Consider the following 15,746-nt stretch of genomic DNA (forward strand, 5'->3'; position numbering starts at 1 on the left):
GATGAGATTAGCATTTGAGTCTGTAGGCTGAGACGCAGATTGCTCTTTCTAATGTGGGTGAGCTTTATTGAAGTACCTGAAGATTGAATTGAAAAAAATAAATAAAATAAAAAGGTCTAGGAGGGTGCTCCTATTATTGGAGCTGGAAGGTAACTCTTTTCTTGTCTTCAGGTTCCTACTGAAACATCAGCTCTTCTTGGATCTTGACCCTGTCCACCTTAGGACTAGAATTTCAACATTTTCTCTACTGGTTCTCAAGTATTCAATCCAGAATGGAACTGTATCATAAGCTCTCTGACTGCAGCTTGTTGATGGTAGATCTTGGGTAGATCTTGGGACTTATCAGCCTCCATAAATGCTTAAGCCATTCCATTAAGTAAATAAATAAATAAAAGATGATAGATGAAAGACGATAGATAGATAGATATATGGATAGATAGGTAGATGATAGATAGATATAATGACAGCCTAACAAGCTGAAAATAAAAGCATTTTTATTTATTAAAACCTCTGTCATAGTTTTGATTTTTCCCTAATGATACTTTAAAATTCAGTTGCTATTTTATTAAAGATGTAAAATTTTACATACTACTATACTTTAAAACCTACTATTTTTTTTTCTAACCTCCCCACCATTAGTCTTCTTTCTGCTGTCATGAATTTGTGGACCTTTCACGGCCTTTCCAGAGCCCTTCCAGGCCATATTTCTATCATGTTATTTTATGTACACCACTGTTTACATGTATTTCAATCCATTATGTGACAGATTTTATGCACTATAAAACTTGCTTTTATACATATTTTAATATAGGCGTCTTTTTAAATTATTTTTAACGTTTATTCATTTTTGAGACAGACGGAGACAGAGTGCAAGGAGGGGTGGGGCAGAGAGAGAGGGAGACACAGAATCTGAAGCAGCCTCCAGGCTCTGAGCTGTCAGCACAGAGCCAAACGTGGGGCTTGAACTCACGAACTGTGACATCATGACCTGAGCCTAAGTCAGACACCTAACTGACTGAGCTACCCAGGTAAGCCAAAACTATGCTTTTTTTTTTTTTTTAAGTTTATTTTTTTAGTTGAAAGAGAGAGAGAGAGAGGGAGGACTAGAGGGAGAGAGTCAGAAGGAGGCAACCCGGAGCCTGATGCAGGGCTCAAACTCATGAAACATGAGATCATGATCTGGTCTGAAATCAAGACATGACTCTGATCTGAAATCAAGAGTCAGCGGCCAGACTGACTAAGCCACCCAGACACCCCCACAAATATATCTATGATTTTAAATATAAGTCAAATTATTTCATTCTAGTTGCTACTTTTTATTTCTATCATATGAATATGTAAATTTTTCTGAAGCTAGTAGTTTGGATTAGATTTCAGGTATACACAAAGGATAATTCCTTGATCAGAAGCTATACGATTTAGCTTCCATTTCAATTCTTACATAAGTGCTTATATCTACTTACATTTCTTCCATCTGCGCATGAGAGTTACTATTTCTACACAATTCATATTAACTGATAGTTTCAAACCTTATTTTTAGCTAATATTTAAAGAAGTGAATTGTTAATTCTTTTTATTTAAAATTTTATTTTACTTATTATAGAAATATTGAGCATTATTTTAATATTCTCATGAGTTATTTGAAATTGCACTTCTGAAAATTGTTCATTCGTATTTATAGAAGATGCCTCTTGTATAGGTCACATCCCCTTGACTCCTCTCTGATTTCGGCACTGACATGTGCAGTAGGAAGTTGTTTGCAAACTCACACAACCAGCAGCCAGTGTCAAACTGCAGTAATAGACTTTATGTCTTCTACCTCAGGCTTCCTAAAAGCCAGATGGAGTTTGCTCAAACTGTTCTCAAGCTCTGCCCTGAAATGCTGGAGTTAATCCTCAGGGCCACTCTTCCTACAGTAGAAGTTAAGAACCAGTGCTGGAACTAGGATCCTCCAGCTTCCTGTCTTTTTGATAGGAAAAAAAAAAAAAAAAAAAGGCAGACATTTTGTTTGCTTCTCAGCAGTTCCAGCAGTGTAAGCTTTGTCTATAGCATCAAACTTCATAACAGACTTCTACATTGGCTTCTCTTCTTTTCCTGTATCACTTTCCATGTTCCCTCACTCCTGTTTAGTGAGATTATCTCCCAAATAGAGTGCCTGACAGCAAAGTTCTTGGACCTTTGCTTTCAGGGTAAACCAAACTAAGAAATTATCTTCATGTAATCTAGTATTTTTTTACAGCTTTATTGAGGTATTATTGATACACAAAAAAACTGTATGTATATAATGCATACAATTTTATGATGTTGGATGTATGCATATAACTGTGATACGTTCACCATAATTAAGTTAACAAACACCTCCAAAAGTGTCATTGTGTCTTTTACTTTTTGTTGTCTTTTTTTTGTTTGTTTATTTATTTTTGAGAGAGAGAGACACAGACAGAGTGTGAGTGGGGGAAAGGCAAAGAGAGAGGGAGACACAGAATCCCAAGCAGCTCCAGGCTCTGAGCTGTCACCACAGAGCGCCATGTGGGGCTCAAACTCACAAACCACAAGATCATGACCTGAGCCGAAGTCAGACACTTAACCAACTGAGCCACCCAGGTGCCCAGTCTTTTTTCTTAATTATTGTTATAAGTTTTGAAAATATATTATACTTATTAACACTTTGTCATATATGTGGCAAATATTTTTTAGTCAGTGGATAAAATTGTTACTAGGATAATTCTATTTTTACAAAGTTATGTATGTGTATGTTACAGTATATATGTATCAGATACACACATATATATGAATATAAATATAAAAGTACATGTATTATAGTCAAATGTGTCAGTCCTTAGCTTTATGTGTAGTATTTATGTCCTTTGGTCCCCAGCTTTATTAAGATGGAATTGACATAAAATTGCATATATTTAAATTATACAACATGATTTGATATCGTATACATGGCAAAATGGTTCCCACAACCACATTAATTAATATATCCATGACCTTGTGTTACATTTTTGTGTGTGTATGCAATGAAATGATCTACTATCTTCTCAAATTTCAAGGATACTGTACAGTATTATTAAATATAGTCACCATGTTTTACATTAGATAAAAAGTTATTTAAGTCAGTTTATATATTTGATCAATATATTCCCATTTCCTCCACTCTGCCTCATTCTCTAGCAACCACTATTCTACTATCAGTTATTCTTTCTTTCTTTCTTTCTTTCTTTCTTTCTTTCTTTCTTTCGTTTTTAGATTCCAGAAATAAGTGAGATCATACAAAATTTATCTTTCTCTATCTGGCTTATTTCACTTACAAAATGTCCTCCAGGTTTATCTGTATTGTCACAGATGGCAAGATTTTCTTCTTTTTTATGGCTGAGTAATTTTCTATTTTCTATATTGATATAGATATAAGTCCTGATTCTTTCCTTGTGATTCTCACAGGAAATTATTTCCTTTCTTTCTTGACTCATTTAAATCACATTCTCTTGGAATTTATGTCTTAACTGATGTATTTCCCAAGATTTTGACTCTAAGCTACGTTTCAACCCTATTCTCAGGCACATTATGCTCCTTCGCAGTAATTGAACTTCTGACTATATCTGCCCTTACTACCACAGTGAGCAGCAGTACAGGAAGGTTCAACATTAAAGAACAAACAACCTAGAGGATCTAGGATCCAGAAATTTTCCCAGCCAACTGGAGACAAATTATGCCCATAAATCTGGTCACAGATTTTTTTTCACAAAAAAACTGAGGGGAAAAATGTCACCTTGAGTAGCATAGAAAAATCAAGTAGGATACTCTGTCCAGAATACTGAAGCTATCTCCTATTTCATTCTGCCTGCTTTTATTGCACCCTTTAATCTTTCTTTCATAATGCTACCAGTACTCCCATATCATGTCATCTTTCTCAAGCTTTCATGCCAATATGCAGATAATCAACTCTCTATTAAACCATACGTCTTGAAGACTCAGCCAAAGCTTACTGCCTAATCAATGTCTTCCTTGAGTACGTTAAACAGTTTATACCATGCATTCTTTATCCTCTTTCGTAGCATTTATCAAATGGTCTACTGTCCATCATAAATTCCCTTGTTCTCACTTTTCTGTAAGACATTGAGTTCTGACTCTTTAATAGCAGGGGCTGTTTATTAAATTCTATACCATATTTATTAAATATTTAATGAATAAATAAATATCGTAGATAAACAAAATCTAAAATTTGGGAGATGAGAGTGTTGAAAAATGGGCACTGGTAGGCAAAACTGAAGTAGAATCTGAAACTAAGACAGAAGTTTCTTGTTTCTTTTTTTTATTTTTATTAGGTTTTTCATTTTAATTGCAGTATAGTTAGCCTACAGTGTTATATTAGTTTCAGGGGTACAACACAGTGATTCAAACAATTCTATACATTATTACTCAGTGCTCACCCTGATAAGTTTACACTTAATCCCCTTCACCTGTTTAATTCATCCCTCCCTCCCCACCTCCAGAAGTTGTATGATTTACATAAAAATATCTCTGGCAATTCTGAATTATTTAAATAATCTACATGTACTAAATAGTAAAGTCTCCAAATCATAATTTTGCATTTTAATTAGAGTGAATTATAATAAAATGTAACAAAAATGTATGTAGGTTTTATCTTTAAGTCTATGTAGTAATGGGGGCACCTGGGTGGCTCAGTCAGTTAAGCAGCCGACTTCAGCTCGGGTCATGATCTCGCAGTCCGTGAGTTCGAGCCCCGCGTCGGGCTCTGTGCTGACAGCTCAGAGCCTGGAGCCTGTTTCAGATTCTGTGTCTCCCTCTCTCTCTGACCCTCCCCCGTTCATGCTCTGTCTCTCTCTGTCTCAAAAATAAATAAATGTTTAAAAAACATCTATGTAGTAATGTTTATTATATAAATATTAGAGAAGTCAGTGACTCATTAAAAAGGAACAACACCAGAATCATAGGGGTCCCAGAAGAAGAAGAGAGAAAAATAGGGGTGTAAGGGTTATGTAAGCAAATCATAGTGGAAAACTTTCCTAACCTGGAAAAAGACACAGACATCAAAATTTAGGAAGCACAGAGGACTCCCATTAGATTCAAAAAAACTGACCATCAACAAGGCATATCATAGTCAAATTCACAAAATACTCAGGCAAGGAGAGTTTCATGAAAGCAATAAGGGAAAAAAATTCCTTAACCTACAAGGGAAGACAGATCAGGTTTGCAGCAGACCTATCCACAGAAATTTGGTGGGCCAGAAAGGAGTGGCAGGATATACTCAATGTGCTGAATCAGAAAAATATGCAGCCAAGAATTCTTTATCCAGCAAGGCCGTTATTCAAAATAGAAGGAGAGATAAAAAGTTTCCCAAACAAAAATTAAAGGAGTTTGTGAGCACTAAACCAGCCCTGCAAGAAATTTTAAGTGCGATTTCCTGAGGGGAGAAAAGATGAAAAAAAAAACAAAAACAAATAAATAAAGATCAAAAGCAACAAAGACTAGAAAAGACCAGAAAACACCACCAGACACTCCAATTCTACAAGCAACATAATGTCAATAAATTCATATCTTTCAGTACTCACTCTAAATGTCAATGGACTCAATGCTCCAATCAAAAGACAAAGGGTAACAATGGATAAGAAAATAAGATCCATCTACACGCTGTTTACAAGAGACCCACTTTAGATTGAAAGAACCCTTCAGATTGAAAGTAAGGAGATGGAGAACCATCTCTCATTCTAATGGTCAACAAAAGAAAGCCGGAGTAGCCATACTTATATCAGACAATCTAGACTTTAAAATAAAGACTGTATCAAAAGATGCAGAAGGGCATTATATCATAATCAAGGGGTCTATCCACCAAGAAGACCTAACAGTTGTGAACATTTATGCACCAAGTGTGAAAGCACCCAAATATATCAATCAATTAATCACAAACATAAAGAAACTCATTGATAGTAATACCATAATAGTAGGAGACTTCAACACCCCACTCACAGCAATGGACAGATCGTCTAATCAAAAAATCAACAAAGAAACAACGGCTTTGGATGACACACTGGACCAGATGGACTTAACAGATATATTCGGAACATTTCATCCTGAAGCAGCAGAATATACGTTCTTCTCCAGTGCACATGGAATGTTCTCCAGAATAGACCACATACCGGGACACAAATCAGCCGTCAACAAGCACAAAAAGATCGAGATCATACCATGCACATTTTCAGACCACAACACCATGAAACTCAAAATCAACCATAAGAAAAAATTTGGAAAGGTAACAAATATTGGAGACTGAAGAAAATCTTACTAAAGAATGAATGGGCTAACCAATAATTTGAGAGGAAATTAAAAAGTTCATGAAAGCCAATGAAATGATAACACCACAACCCAAAACCTCTGGAATGCAGCAAAGGCAGTCATAAGAGGAAAGTATATAGCAATCCAGGCCTTCCTAAAGAAGGAAGAAAGATCTCAGATACACAACCTAACCTTATGCGTTAACAAACTGGAAAAAGAACAGCAAATAAAACCCAAAGCCAGCAGGAGACAGGAAATAAGATTAGAGCAGAAATTAATGCTGTTGAAACAGACAAACAAACAAAAACAGTAGAACAGATCAATGAAACCAGAAATTGGTTCTTTGAAAGAATTAACAAAATTGATAAACCACTAGTCAGTTTGATCAAAAAGAAAAAAGGTAAGGGCCTAAATACATAAAATCGAGAATGAAAGAGGAGAGATCACAACCAACACAACAGAAATACAAACAATAATAAGAAACTATTATGAGCAGTTATATGCCAAAAAAATGGGTAATCTGTAAGAAATGGGTAAATTCCTAGAAACATATACACTATCAAAACTGAAACAGGAAGAAATAGAGAATTTGAATACACCCATAACCAGTAAGAAAATTGAATTAGTAATCAAAAATATGCCAAAAAACAACCATCCAGGGCCAGATGGCTTTCCAGAGGAATTCTACCAAACATTGAAGGAAGAGTTAACACCTATTTTCTTGAAGCTGTTCCAAAAAATAGAAATGGAAGGAAAACTTCCAAACTCTTTCTATGAATCCAGCATTACCTTGATTCCCAAACCAGACAGTTACCCCACTAAAAAGGAGAACTATACACCAATTTCCCTGCTGAACATGGATTCAAAACTCCTCAACAAGATATTAGCCAACCCAACCCAACAATACATTAAAAAAATTGTTTGCCACTACCAAGTGGGATTTATACCTGGGATGCAGGGCTGGTTCAATATAATCAATGTGATTCACCACATCAATAAAAGAAAGGACAAGAACCATATGATCCTCCCAATAGATGCAGACAAAGCATTTGACAAAATACAGCATCCTTTCTTGATAAAATCCCTCAAGAAAGTAGGGATAGAAGGAGCATACCTTGAGATCATAAAAGCCATATGCGAAAGACCCAACACTAATATCATCCTCAATGGGGAAAAACTGAGAGCTTTCCCCCTAAGGTCAGGAACAAGACAGGGATGACCACTCTCACCACTGTTATTCACCATAGTATTGGAAGTCTTAGCCTCTGGCATCAGACAACGCAAAGAAATAAAAGGTATCCAAATTGGCCAAGAGGAGGTCAAACTTTCATTCTTCGCAGATGACATGATACTCTATATGGAAAACCCAAAAGATTACACCAAATAACTACTAGAACTGATTCATGAATTCAGCAAATTTTCAGGATATAAAATCAACATACAGAAATCTGTTGTATTCCTACACACCAACAATGAAGCAGCAAAGAGAGAAATCAAGGAATTGATCCCATTTACAGTTGCACCAAAAACCATAAAATACCCAGGAATAAATCGAACCAAAGAGGTGAAAAATCTATACACTGAAAACTACAGAAAGCTTATGAAAGAAATTGAAGACACACACACACAAAAAAAAATGGAATAAAGATTCCATGCTCCTGGATAGGAAGAACAAATATTGTTAATATGCTTGGCGCCTGGGTGACTCAGTAAGTTGAATGTCCGACTTCGGTTCGGGTCATGATCTCACAGTTCATGAGTTCGAGCCCCACGTCAGGCTCTGTGCTGACAGCTTAGAGCCTGGAGCCTGCTTCAGATTCTGTGTCTCCCTCTCTCTCTGCTCCTCCCCTGCTCACACGCTGTCTCTCTTTCAAAAATAAATAAAGATTTAAAAAATTAAAAATAAAATAAAATAAAATGTCGATACCACCCAAAGCAGTCTACATATTCAATGCAATCCCTATCAAAATAACACCAGCATTCTTCACAGAGCTAGAAAAAATAATCCTAAAATTTTTATGGAACCAGAAAAGACCCCAAATAGCCAAAGCAATCTTGAAAAAGAAAACCAAAGCAGGAGGCATCACAATCCCAGACTTCAAGCTATACTACAAAGCTGTAATCATCAAGACAGTATGGTATTGGCACAAAAACAGACAACTCAAATCAATGTAACAGAATAGAGAACCCAGAAATGGACCCACAAACATATGGCCAAGGAATCTTTGACAAAGCAAGAGAGAATATCCAATGGAATAAAGACAGTCTCCTCAGCAAGTGGTGCTGGGAAAACTGGACAGCGACATGCAGAAGAATGACCCTGGACCACTTTCTTACACCATACACAAAAATAAACTCAAAATGGATGAAAGGCCTCAATGTAAGACAGGAAGCCATCAAAATCCTTGAGGAGAAAGCACACAAAAACCTCTCTGATCTGCCCGCAGCAACTTCTTACTCAACACGTCTCCAAAGACAAGGGAAACAAAAGCAAAAATGAACTACTGGGACCTCATCAAAATAAAAAGCTTGTGCACAGCAAAGGAAACTATCAGCAAACTAAAAGGCAACCGACAGAATGGGAGAAGATATTTGGAAACAACATATCAGATAAAGGGTTAGTATCCAAAATGTATAAAGAACTTATCAAACTCAACACCCAAAAAACAAATAATCCAGTGAAGAAATGGGCAAAAGATATGAAAAGATACTTCTCCAAAGAAGACATCCAGATGGCCAACTGACACATGAAAAAATGTTCAACATCACTCATCATCAGGGAAATACAAATCAAAACCACAATGAGTTACCACTCTGTTTTAATGCTTTAACTGTGCCCAAGCGTGAAAAAATGCTCAAGAAATGAAACATTTTTACTGGTCCACAAAAGACCTTAGCCTGAATTCTGTCTTCCCTCCCCTCTTACTAAATCCTAATGTAGTCTTGGCAAATTTGTGTTCCCAGTCTTACTGTTTATGCATCTTTACCACAATTAACACAATCTTACTTTTCCCACACCTGCAATAAATTGAACGCTGTAAAATTCTCAGAACAAGACTTTGACTTTCTCCAATATATCCCATTAATACTTTAGGCAATTGGTTTCCTATAGAACACTCATCTTGACCTTTTCCATATTACAGGATTTATTTTTAATTTTTTAATTTTAATTTTTAATTTTTTATTTTTTAATTATTAAATGTTTATTGTCTAATATTTAATGTTTATTTATTCTTGAGGCAGAGCATGAGTGGGAGAGGGGTAAAGAGAGAGAGGGAGACACAGAATCTGAATCAGGCTCCAGGCTCTGAGCTGTCAGCACAAAGCCTGAGGCAAGGCACAACAAGGAGCCTTGAGATCATGACCTGAACTGAAGTTAGACGCTTAACCGACTGAGCCACCAAGGTGTCCTCCATATTATGGCATTTTAAATAAAGCTTGAATTAATAGTTTTGGTTGACTTTTCTCCTGCTACACAAGAGAAGCCTTTATAGGACCCCAATAGCCCTTTTCTTTTAATTTTAATTTTTTTTTCAGTTTTTTACGCCACAGACCCACCATAAGAGCAGAAAACATTTTCTCCTCTTACTACCTACCATAATCTCAATCTTAAGAGTGTCCAATCAAGATGTGTGAACTCCACCAAGCTAAAATAGATAAATAACAGTTAAAGACATCCAATGAATTTTGAAATGTAGACCAGTGAAACAAAATTGTTGGAAGATAAATACATATACATATCATTTATGAAGATTTATATGCAGGAAAAAGTATGTCCTGAAAGTCAAGAACATATGTTCAAACCAAAGACAAATAAAAATCAATAATTTAACCAAAAAAGAAACATATACACTGTTGTAACTGGAATTAATTATATGAAATAGAAAATTTTAAAATGATCTCAAAAACAGAGGAAAAAAGGGGGAATTATGAGAAAAGGGATACAAACGCAGCCAATAAACCAAGGGCTCTCATTTGTGAAAACTAAGTTTTCAAAAAGAAAAAAAAGGCAGATAAAAAGTGAGGAAGAAAATTAGGAAATACTGGGAAGAAATATTCCTGCGTAGAGGGCAGACCTATGATTGAGGAATTAAGGAGATTATATAGTCATAAGCTGTATTTTTAAGAATGAATATTTATTTAGGCACAGTCTGGTTAAAACTCTTATTCCTAAGGGGAAAAAAATCTTATAAGCCTTATAGAAGAAGAAAACTTTTTGTACAATAGGGAAAAAAATATATGATTGCATTTCTCATCTTGAATCTGAAAATTAGGTGAAAATAGAGGAGAATCTATACACTACTGAGAAAGAAATGACTGCAACCCTAGAATTCCATATCTAGCCTAGATATTCCTCTATCAGGGTGGATGGAATATAATGAGATCATCACAAAGGCAGAGAATATCTGATCTAAGCGACTCCTCTGACAAAAATATTTGAGAAAAAGACTCTCATCAACAAATCACAGGAAATGCATTAGGGTAGAAGATGATGAAGACGAATGAGTAAAATTTCACTTAGTCCCAAACGGAGAACAGACGCTTCTTAGTTCCCCACAACACAGCACACACTGGGTTAAAAGTATTTTCATGATTTGAAGGAATAAATGGAAAAGACAATGCAGTAAGTAATACAGAATTACTATTTCTTCAGGGGCTCTTTACAGACCAGCCCATTACCTCAATCATGACTTGACTCCATTTAACTAAGGAAATTTTAGTCCCCTAATTTGAAATTACCCAAAACTTTTCCATGAGATAGAGTTAGCTCAAACTGCCCCTGACACTAAATCTACCATTTTGTCCCTTATTTTTTTGCCTTAGTCTTGAGCACTTACTTTTGTAAATGGTTGAGTAGTGACACTGATTTTTTTTTCAGGAGGAGAACTCACCATCACTCACGAAGATCTAGCCATAATACCTCAACCAAATAATCACACAACAATGTAATATTTATGTTTACTCCAAAATTTGAGTTATTTGGGCTTAAATACCACATTAAATCTAGTTTTGGATTCACCAAATTCAGTCAGTTTTCTTTTCAGTTTCTTCTCATCATATGTTGAGTTCTTGTCATCTAAAATCCCTTTTGTGCTTGATCACTTGTGTTCTTGAATGGCATAAGTGGTTGGTATCAATTATCCCATTGTTTGAGAAAATCCTTAGGGAAGCCCAACTTCTGCAAGTGGTGCTAAAATACATGACTTGCAATAATAAATGCCTTGAACCGAAAACATACAGTAGAACGTAGGACCCTATATATTTTGTGAGACAATCCTTCCGTAGACAAACATTAAAATAAGTCAGGAAATAAGGGATGGTCAGCCTGTCATGTTTTGATTCAGGAAGAAACACAGAGTGAAGACTTAGAGGGGCCTTTCCTCCCTGAGCTATGGGTGGCCAGAAGCTGGGAAAAATAATACTGTTAGAATTAGTTAAATTCCTCATATAATTAGGTGATTCAGTTTTCCACAAAGAAAATACATTTAAATTCAGTCTGCTTCTTGCCTTAAGAGTTCATTTTTAAAATTTCTTTTTGATGCATAGTAACATTAATCTCCTATAGAGACAAAATGCTTGTAGCATAATTTGAATACTAAACTATTAGTATCAGTAGGAACATGTCTTTCTGTCTTCCATAGTCTTTTTTCCTTGGGCATCACAAATATAAACCATCTGGTATGCCAGATGCTTGCTTTTCTCTTTATACATGCAGAAAGTGTAGGTGGAAGGCCTCCAAAATCCCAGACACTATTATCCATTTTGCTTATCATCATCATCATCATTATCAACTTCCCAGCATTTTAATAAATGATGCTGTTTATCTGGTTTGAAGTCTGTAAGATTTGTAGAGATTATTTACTTTTTTTCCACCTACAAGATGTCAGTGAAATTTTAGTTGGCCAGAAGTCTGGAATATTGTTTATAATCGTTCTGTTGTTTATAAGCTCCAACTTTATAGAGTGTGCTCCATTTTAAACTAAGTGTTGACTTAAATTTTACTGTAGTATTTATCAACCTGTCTCTGAACCAGGGTTTACTTTTATAAACCAAAAACAATTTGAACTCAATTATATATACTGTCAAATACTTGCCAAGTTTTATCCAGAGTAGACTGGGTTTTTCCTAATGCAGTTCATTATATCCAAATCTTTTGATCAAAAAAACAAGAGGTTTGTATGCGTGTGTGTGTTTGCCTGCATGCACGCATGTCCTTTCATGTGTCCTAATGTGTGTGCGTACATGCAAGAGAAGAACATTTCCACAGTGGTGGGCATATCATAATTAAACAAAACCTAGCAAAGCAATAACAGAAGGAGACACTAGGAACTTATAATACTTAGTGTGTCAGTATAGCGATGGTATTAAGAATTAAAATAACCCCAGGCTAGACAATGCATTTGCAGTACAATAATTTAACAACAACAAAAAAAGAACTATTTAGCAAAATATTTAGAGAGAGGCATTCTAGTAATACAGTACCTATTTGCATGTAAATGTCTAACTTAAGAAATCCCCTTTTTAATCATAAAGCCACATAAATATAGAACAGCACAGTAGTGAGTACTCACAGATTTTCAGATGGAGTTAAAATTTTAGGGAAGTAGGTTCACATCTAATGTAAGAAATATGATTATCAACTCCTTTGTCATAGAGTATCATTAAGGCTAAATGAAATATTATATGTAAAATGACTGCCCTCCCCAGAAAACAGGTCAACAAGTACTTGCTGAGTTTGAAATAAATCTCTTGAAGTTGTTCTTTCAAAGATTTGTGAAATACCTAAGCTTACAAATCAAAAAATTAAAATTGCTATTTCATTAGAAATATGATTGCTGAAGTTTGTAACAAGACATAACATCTGTGCTTTAAGGACTAACCTCGGAAGGGTTATAGGTGTAAATAGAGAAGAATCAAAACATTATTAATAAGATTAAGGATGATCAAAATAAAATGGATCCAGAAAGAAACAGTAGAAGTACAAGAACTAAGAAAAAGAGAATTTTAATCTGAATGAGGGAAATCTCTGGCTTCACTTGTCTGTAATGACTGCATAACGGGTTGTTTCTAGGTGGTGGAGAAAGAGTAGCAGAGAGTATCATGCCTTGCATTCTGAAGTTACTACACATAAACACATAAAGTTATGAAAATGTGTTTGTGTGTTCTAAAATCACAGTTTTAGGAAAAATCAATTAATGTACCTTCCTTCCAAGTATATTGCTATCCCTGCATGCAGAGTGTGGAGTTGCCAGAGTTTGTCTGGCAAAAGGTATCATCAGCACATTAGCTGGAAGAAAGGCTTCTTAACCCAGTCACACATGCTACTTAAAAACACATACATACTGGGGAGGAGCCAAGATGGCGGAACAGTATGAAAGTTTTTTTGCATCTTGTGTCCATGAAATACAGCCAGATCAACACTTAACCATCTTGCACACCTAGAAAACTGATTTGAGGATTAACACAACAATCTGCACAATCTGAACCACAGAACTCAGCAGGTGCTTGATGCGGAGAGGTGAACTGGGGGAGAGAGAAGCTGTGGAGGTCAGGGAGCTGGTTTTGCTTGTGGAGAGAGGATGGAGATGGAGGGGAGTACATGAAATGCACCCCTCCCCCTGCAAAAAGCAGCTGGAGAGAAAGTAGAAATAGCACATGCCATCCTTACACGCTAAGAAGATACTGCTCATCACCATCACTCTTGTGGGATTGTACAAGTCAACCAAAGAAACTCAGTGGAACTTGATGACTTGGACCACTTCAACCTGCACTTGGAATGTATTGTGAGCAACATTACCAAAGTAGTAGTTAAACTTAAATATCTGGATCAAGAGGAGGTGGGCCTGTTCACTTAACATCTTAATGGGGCAAGGCAACCAGAGTCTCCATGTAGTTGATGGGGAAGAAGCCTGAATGGCCATGAAGCATTCCCCTATACCAGTGCTCATCAATTTGGCTAGTGAGTTTGATGATAGCATCCTCTTTAAAACCCATTTCCCCTTCATTTTCAGGCTCAAAGTTGTACACAAATCAGCCGCAGGGCTGATCCACTGTGGCACTTATGAGTGTGTATGAGGGAGAAGCTTCCATTGGGCTGTTGTCTCCAGCTGGAAGCTCCTCGCTCATTTGTAGTTTAGGCTGATATTCTCCTGTAGGCTAAGATGAAGCTTGTGTTATTTTTTCTTCCAGTCTGAGGGTGACTTCCAGCAGGATCCGGACTGTCTGGTTATGGTACTCCAGATGGGTTTGCACAAGTGCAGAAAGCTGGCTCACCTGTTGAACATGTTTACCTCATCAACATCTTGAGACTAATCAAATTTCTCCAGACTCTTGTGGAGCTCTTGATTTGGAATCTTGCCTTGTCATTTCTTCTTACACTCAAAGTCCAAGCTTTGACCCTCCAACCTCTGTACATCATGCTTAATTTTCCTTAGATCACTGTCATGAAGGTTCCGAAGGAGGTCAAGTTCCACCTGACTTCCATGCACAAAAAGTCTTAAACCTCCAAAAGTTCTTGAATGACCTCCCGCCTCATCAATCGCTAGGCCAATGTTGCAATCATCTCTAAGCCCTCTTCCAGATTGATCATGGCCTCTGCCAGCAGCACTTCTGCCTGGGAATATCCTGGCTTTCCCCTGGATGCAGAATTTTGACATGGTGTTGATCACAATAAGTTTATCTCTGGAAGCTGGGATGGCTTGAAGGTATTCAATCATTTCCATCATTATTTCCATCACAGCCCTGATCCACTTTCCTCTCTATCTCTTTGAAATCATCATCTAGCTTGGTTCCTTCTGCTCCTCCAAATTTCTCACTTTTTCAGTGGCTCTGTGAATTGCTTCTTGCACCCAGCCACTGCCTACCAACAAGTTGCCAGAGGACACATGGGCATAGGTGTAGGGGCAGATGCTGGAAAGATTCTGTGGAGCTGGACAGGAGGGCTGCACAGGGCCCTTCCACAGCTCATGCCCCCCACCATAGTTGTGGGTGTGGGGCACAGAGTGACATGGGACTTTGAATAATTTTAAATTTTAAACAAGCTAATATTTTTGTATTTATTTAATGAAATAAACTTATACAGAAATTACCCGAATTTATGTATGCACAGAAGTTCAATATTTTTTGAGGTTCTACCACAGTATAGGAACTGTCTGAGTAGCTGTAAATTAATTTACACATAAGATCTCATTTAATCTTCAGAATAATATATGATTGGTTGTAAGAAATGAGATTTACAGATGTGCTAATTGAGGCTCCAAAAATTAAGTAACGTCTCCATGTCACAGGTAGAAAGTGAAGAAACTAAGAGACAAACCCAGGACTGTGTGGTTGTAAATCCTGCTTTATTTTATTTGTCTATACAAATCAATAACTTTCCTTTAAAAATTGCTGGAGGAGATATCTCATATCAAATACTCATATTTGATTACCGTGTAGAAAGTCACAAA

The 15,746-nt window shown here is 36.4% G+C and overlaps 1 pseudogene; it reads right to left on the reverse strand.

Moving 5' to 3' along the window:
* Nucleotides 1–14,157: 14,157 nt before the first annotated feature.
* The window catches only part of LOC109263259 (endophilin-A1-like), a 30,160-nt pseudogene continuing 28,571 nt past the window's right edge, over nt 14,158–15,746 (reverse strand).

This window comes from Panthera pardus, unplaced genomic scaffold, assembly GCF_024362965.1.
Source record: "Panthera pardus isolate Hobbes unplaced genomic scaffold, ASM2436296v1 HiC_scaffold_17, whole genome shotgun sequence".
Taxonomy (NCBI): domain Eukaryota; kingdom Metazoa; phylum Chordata; class Mammalia; order Carnivora; family Felidae; genus Panthera; species Panthera pardus.